The following is a 7820-nucleotide window of genomic DNA, read 5'->3' on the forward strand; positions in this document are numbered from 1 at the left end:
ATCCAGAAAAAAATTACGTTTGGGCAGAAATATTGGGAAACCATATTGTAGGACCTCTATTTATTGATCAAAATTTAATGCAGGGAAACTGTAACTGAATATGCTGGAAACTACTGTTGACCCTCTCATCACTGAAATCGTCGAAGCGAATCCTAATGAAATCGATATAGATATTGTATTCCAACAAGATGGAGCACCACCACATTACTCCAGACAAGTAAGAAACTATTTGAATACTTTTTTTCCCGGTCGTTGGATTGGCCGTCGAGGTCCTATAGAATGGCCAGCCCGCTCGCCAGATCTGACACCTTTGGATTTTTTATGGGTCTATTTGAAGCAAAAGATGTACGAATCTGAACATGTTTCAATATTGGACATACGGCAGAGAATAATAAATATTTGTAGAGTTGTTGACGTTACTGTGTTCGAAAATGTTCGGCGTGAAATATCGGATAGGCTGTTCATATGTCAAGAAGTTCAAAGCAACCATTTCGATAATCTTCTGAACTGACCTCAAGCTTATTACCTCATATTATTTAGTTAAATTTCAATGGCAATTATTTAAAGTTCCGCCATTTTGTAGAAGATGAAGATATTGACATTATATTCTAGGGTTATGAAGCATTTGTCAGGAACTTCAAAAAGACCCCCCTTTCTATTTAATTTTTTTTCCCAGATAGCGCCTAGTCGCAATCTTGTCAATTTCACTTCAAAATAAAGTATTCATGCATTAATTTCATTATCCCAAATTTCAATTTTTTGAGTTGGCCCATTCAAAAAATAAAAGGAGGGGCATTAAAGGAATGCAATGTATACGTGTCGAATGGATAACCTGCCTCTTTTCAATAATAACTTTTTTTTGTCTGATAATTTCTATTATAACTTATCTGCAATATTTGCCAATGATAACTTTCTAGACTTCCTCAATTTTATTACCTGTAAAGTAAGTTTGATACGAAATATTTTCGAAATTCAATTAGCTTCATTATTAGATAAGATTGAAATACAATATCAATTCAACTAGGAGAAGATAAGATTGTGACTTCAAACAATAGAACAATGTTCCCGAAATCCTATCATAACATATTTATCACCTATGCCTACATTCGAAGCGTTTACGAGGAAAAGCATAAAAAGCCTTCTTCAAAACATTTGAGAAAGTCCAATATCTCCATTTGTTTTTTCCATAATGTTACAACGAAATACAATAAAAAATACAATATCTGAAGAATGAAGAATCTTTATTCATCTATCTATTCCAGTCAAGTTCTTTCAGGCCGAAGTAGAGAAAGTTTTAATATTTTAGTTCTTATAAATTGGCTACCGGTGTGAACTTGGCGGCTAAAAGGTAGCAGCCAAAATCCCGAAAACACCCGAGCGCACATAGACGTACGTCGAAAAATTATTACGGAGAAATAAACATTAAAAAGATGAAAAATTATTAGAAGCTCTATGATTATCGCTGAACGAACACCTCGGGCAACTCATTCGAATGTGCCTACTGAAAAAGCAGAATGAAAAAAAATTATAAATAGGGGATGAGTACATTTGTAAGAAATTATCTATAACTGAAAACATGTTTTGTTATCAGACGTAGTAGATGAGACCAGCAGTTAGAAGGGCTCAAATAGTGAAATAATTGAAGGGGGTCACATGGAGACATACCTATAGAAAGTAATCGAAACTCCTAGAAGAAAAAAGCCTGTCAAATGGGGATAAAATTCAAAACTGAATCGAAAGTCATAAAAGGAAAAATCCTCTCACCATATTTTATGTTAGAAAAATCGATTTTGAAAATGATATTATACTGTGAGAAGCAAAAGATAAAACCGCCCAGGGATACAAATACAAAAATAATTTGAAACTCGTGGAAGGAAATTTCCTGTCAAAATAATTTCATATTGAAAAAATCGAATTGAATCATGATAACAATCGGTGGAAATCCCAACATGAGACCGCCCGTCGAAGGGGTCAAATGGGGTTATGAATACAAAAATAAATCGAAACTCATAGAAGGAAAAATCCTGTCACAACAATTTCACGCTGGAAAAATCCAATTCGATCATAATAACAATCTGTGAGAATCACAACATGAGACCGCCCGTCGAAGGGGGTCAAATGGGGTTATGAATACAAAAATAAATCGAAACTCATAGAAGGAAAAATCCTGTCACGACAATTTCATGCTGGAAAAATCGAATTCGATCATAATAACAATCTGTGGAAATCACAACATGAGACCGCCCGTCGAAGGGGGTCAAATGGGGTTATGAATACAAAAATAAATCGAAACTCATAGAAGGAAAAATCCTGTCACGACAATTTCATGCTGGAAAAATCGAATTCGATCATAATAACAATCTGTGGAAATCACAACATGAGACCGCCCGTCGAAGGGGGTCAAATGGGGTTATGAATACAAAAATAAATCGAAACTCATAGAAGGAAAAATCCTGTCACAACAATTTCATGCTGGAAAAATCCAATTCGATCATAATAACAATTTGTGAAAATCACAACATGAGACCGCCCGTCGAAGGGGGTCAAATGGGGTTATGAATACAAAAATAAATCGAAACTCATAGACGGAAAAATCCTGTCACGACAATTTCATGCTGAAAAAATCGAATTCGATCATAATAACAATCTGTGGAAATCACAACATGAGACCGCCCGTCGAAGGGGGTCAAATGGGGTTATGAATACAAAAATAAATCGAAACTCATAGAAGGAAAAATCCTGTCACAACAATTTCATGCTGGAAAAATCCAATTCGATCATAATAACAATCTGTGAAAATCGCAACATGAGACCGCCCGTCGAAGGGGGTCAAATGGGGTTGTGACAGGATTTTTCCTTCTATGAGTTTCGATTTATTTTTGTATTCATAACCCCATTTGACCCCCTTCGACGGGCGGTCTCATGTTATGATTTCCACAAATTGTTATTATGATAGGAATCGATTCTTCCAGCATGAAATTGTTGTGACAGGATTTTTCCTTCTATGAGTTTCGATTTATTTTTGTATTCATAACCCCATTTGACCCCCTTCGACGGGCGGTCTCATGTTGCGATTCTCACAGATTGTTATTATGATCGAATTGGATTTTTCCAGCATGAAATTGTCGTGACAGTATTTTTCCTTCTATGAGTTTCGATTTATTTTTGTATTCATTACCCCATTTGACCCCCTTCGACGGGCGGTCTCATGTTGTGATTTCCACAGATCGTTATTATGATCGAATTGGATTTTTCCAGCATGAAATTGTTGTGACATGATTTTTCCTTCTATGAGTTTCGATTTATTTTTGTATTCATTACCCCATTTGACCCCCTTCGACGGGCGGTCTCATGCTGTGATTTCCACAGATTGTTATCATGATAGGAATCGATTCTTCCAGCATGAAATTGTTGTGACAGGATTTTTCCTTCTATGAGTTTCGATTTATTTTTTTATTCATAACCCCATTTGACCCCTTCGACGGGCGGTCTCATGTTGAGATTTTCACCGATTGTTATTATGATTCAATTCGATTTTTTCAATATGAAATTATTTTGACAGGATATTTCCTTCCATGAGTTTCAAATTATTTTTGTATTTGTATACCTGGGCGGTTTTATCTTTTGTTTCTCACAGTATAATATCTTTTTCAAAATCGATTTTTCTAACATAAAATTATGGTGGGAGGATTTTTCCTTTTATGACTTTCGATTCAGTTTTGAATTTTATCCCCATTTGACAGGCTTTTTTCTTCTAGGAGTTTCGATTACTTTTTATAGGTATGTCTCCCTGTGACCCCCTTCAATTATTTCACTATTTGAGCCCTTCTAACTGCTGGTCTCATCTACTACGTCTGATAACAAAACATGTTTTCAGTGATAGATAATTTCTTACAAATGTACTCATCCCCTATTTATAATTTTTTTCATTCTGCTTTTTCAGTAGGCACATTCGAAAGAGTTGCCCGAGGTATTCGTTCAGCGATAATAATAGAGCTTCTAATCATTTTTCATCTTTTTAATGTTTATTTCTCCGTAATAATTTTTCGACGTACGTCTATGTGCGCTCGGGTGTTTTCGGGATTTTGGCTGCTACCTTTTAGCTGCCAAGTTCACACCGGTAAATTGGCTAAGACTTTCGCGGCCGAAATTTCAAGTGGCCCTATCTTCATTCGGGTTTGAAGGCCGTCGTAGTTTGAAACTGCATTCTAACGTTTCGCCAGCACGAGTGGCTGACTTCTTCAGAGGTTTAAACATCTTGATGATTCACCGAAGACTGGTGATTTCTAGTTCGTAGGTTGTATTTGTGTTTACTCAGGATTTTAGTTCTTGTAGTCTTGAATACTAACCCCGAATAGTTATCCTGAAACTCACATTATGATGATCCGACCATAAATGTATTTTAGTTGTACCTAGTACTGACAATCAAACAAGAGCACTTAACATTTAGCGCAACAGATCTTCCATAGTTCTATCAGCAAATGATTATTCCAAGAAATATTCTGATTCAACAAAATCTCGTCTAGCGACAGTGGTTCAAAAATCCCAATGCTAAAAATGCTAACACGTTCATTGAGGCAGGCATCGAGTGTTAGAGAGTTACTAATAAACTGTTTACCGCCAAAAATGTTTTTTCATGACTGAATGGCTAAGACTCTCAACCAAAATTTCACAAAAACCTGAAGAGTCAAGAGGCACTTTAAAACCTAGCGTTTTTGCTGTCTGGAAGGTGAGATGGGGATTTATGGCGGGAAGTCAATATTATTTCAAAATATCTTGATAAATTAAATATGAGCGGTGAAGTACAAGACACAAAAACTCAAACAGGGAAGACAGGTTATTCTAGAGACTTCCTGTTTTAGAACCAACTTCGAAGAATGCATTTTTGTAAATAGAATTGAAAAATGTTGAATAACTTATTCAGGAAATGTCACAAAAAACTCCTATTTTTGTTGTATTTTATATACATTATTTTGTGACTATGCCTTTAATTGCAGCATGAACATATTGGAGAGTAGAAGATCAATGACATTAAAGAAAGAAAATGTCCTTACTGAATGATTCGGCATCCGATTAGGCAGCTCATTTTTAACGCAAAACACAATCCATCACTTCCACTGTTCAATTCACGACGCTCAAAATTACATTTGAACAAAGACTAATATATAACTTCCACTTTTTGAGTACATAAGTACATTACTATTTATGGATCTTGAAATTTTCCAAACATTATTTCATAGTGGCCACGGAAAGGTCTCTCTTGGATGATATTATAGACAATATACTCGATACTCTTTTTCTTCTGTACATCAACGACCTTAAAAATCGAATGACGTCATTTTTGTGGATGGATTTTTTAAAGGATAACATTGAAATTGTAAAAATCATTGCCGGTGGTTTTTGAAGCCAGTGGCAAAGTACCTAATGAACTTTGAACATGGTTTGATTTCATAAAGACAGGTTTAAAAATTTTCTACGTGTTTCCCGATTTTGTATTTTGAATGAAACGGAAAATGACATTTTCATTGATTTGTCTTTTTATCTAATAGTTTTAGTATCTGAAAGTTTTCCAAAATATATGTGAGTGCATTATGTAAAAGTAGGCAAGCTATCTTAGCTACATTTCAACCCTTTTGTCACTCAAATTCTGAATATTATAATATATCAGTTGAACTGACAGAAACTTTTGGAAAGTACCTATATCTATTTGATTTCAGAAACCTGAACAATGAGTTTAATTGAAGTTGTAGTCCAATCAACCATACCTAAATGAACTTTTCCAGTTCTTTTCATTTACAAGACACTCCGTGTTGATATTAATAGGTCTTGCCCTGTGAACTATTATTTATGATTATTTTGAATGAATTTCAATCTGACAGGCCCCTTGGAAGACCGAGAGAAATGGAACAGTTGATTATTTCGAGGTAACGTGAGAAATATCAAATTAATTCTAACACATTCATAATAAACTACACCATCTATTCATATAATTCTTCTATCGTCATCAATTGCCAATAAAGTATTAGCCGATAATAAAAAAGAAATTAAAACAATAACAATTTTCTAATCGTGTACTGCGCCTTTCAACAAAAAAACAATCTAAAAACCCCACTTCGCGTTATTAAGACAATATTTCACAAAGTTCAATTACTCCTCACTCCACAGGCCGCTCAAAAAAATGTAGATACGAGCTAGACTGCATAAGAACTATTTTATATATACCCATGCATTTATAGTGCATCTTTATCCCATGCACTGCGAATTCAATGCAACGTCTCCATGCAATTTTGTTCTGCCCCCTCTCTCAAAACCGCCTTCGTACATAGCTTTCTTATACATACTACTAAGATTCTCAACTGTTTCAAACTGAAATCATAGATATCTATGGGTTTAAAATGTCCATAATAATAAACGTTTTTTGCTACCTCGGGATTCTCATGAAAATAATGTAAAATTCGTTTCTTTCATGAGTGCGACGAGCAGTTCGAGTTCTGTAAAAAATTTCAGTGAAACGAATTCAGAGAGTGAGGTTAGAAAATGTGTAGTGAAGAAGTGACCAAACTACCCCCGGAAAATCTTTTGTGGAATTAATACAGTGTACTGACAGTGTTCTTAAAAATAACCCCGAATTGCTTTTGACTTCTCACAGGCTCTTATCACTTTAAAGATGTTCAAACAACTTGCCGCGCATTTCTAGATTGTATTTTTCTATCGCGACTCGAATAAATTATTCAAAGCCTTCATTTACATTAAGTGCAAGTTTTTAAATGAAAAACACTGTGCTCGCATGTAAAGAAATTATAATATGCTTCAAAAATAATCGATATCCAGTATTCAAGGTTCTACTTCACCCAATTAGCATAAATGAAATCAGTTCGATAATAAATGACAAAGAATTTTGAGTATGAAAAAATGGCTGCATAGAGTAAATAGTTGCAGAAGTTTGAAGATAAAAATAGATTGTTTGTACAGCCATCTTGATTTTTATATTAACGGTGGAAAAAATAAGCCAACCATTTTTTTCGGCGCCAGACAGTTCCCTCCCAATTTTTTTATCAACTGTTTGCTCGGCACTTATCTGATATTTCAATTCTGAATAAATATGAATTAGGAAAAAATATTTATAATCATCTTAGAATGAGTTACTCACTCCTTTATGATTTTTTACTTTGGCAGAGTCAGTCGGGGTTATTTTTAGATTACTTTTGTAGTTTGGAATCGAATTAAACTACATTATTTTCTAGAACCTAAATCAAGGTGATTTGACTGAAAACTTCGAGGACACATAATTTCGGAAAATTCGCATCGTGATGAAGAGATAGCTTGATCTGTAAGTGCATTTGCATATTTTCTTTTTTCTTTAAGTAGCTTGAGGTGATGTTGAAACTTTCTAAAATTAATAGGTTCAAATCGGTATTTTGTTTGCCAAAGGAAATCCTTGTCATTCTTATTAGTTTTTACCTCGTGGTTACCTTTGCAATTTCTCTGGCTTGTCTCATAAATCAATTAGTCGAGTTGATGCTAATAATACTTTATTCTTAATCGATTTAAATCATTCCGTCATTGTAATTTGAATTTTAAAATAATTCATGTGGTGAAACTAGCAAAGATACATTTCATGAGAACCTTTTTTCAAATTGAAAATTTTTCAGTCATTTCATGATGGTGGTTCTCAAAGTACACGACTAAGTGAGGTAGTTGAAAATTACAAAAAGGAAGTATGCTGCATTCCAAACAAAAATATACTAACTGGAATGTCACCAATTAAAAATGCAGCTGTGAGTTTTTATAAAACAATGTAAAGATGACTCATACTCAGT

The sequence above is a fragment of the Leptinotarsa decemlineata genome, unplaced genomic scaffold (genome assembly GCF_025532065.1).
Source record: "Leptinotarsa decemlineata unplaced genomic scaffold, Ldec_3_MD MMD2_tig00026354_RagTag_RagTag, whole genome shotgun sequence".
Taxonomy (NCBI): domain Eukaryota; kingdom Metazoa; phylum Arthropoda; class Insecta; order Coleoptera; family Chrysomelidae; genus Leptinotarsa; species Leptinotarsa decemlineata.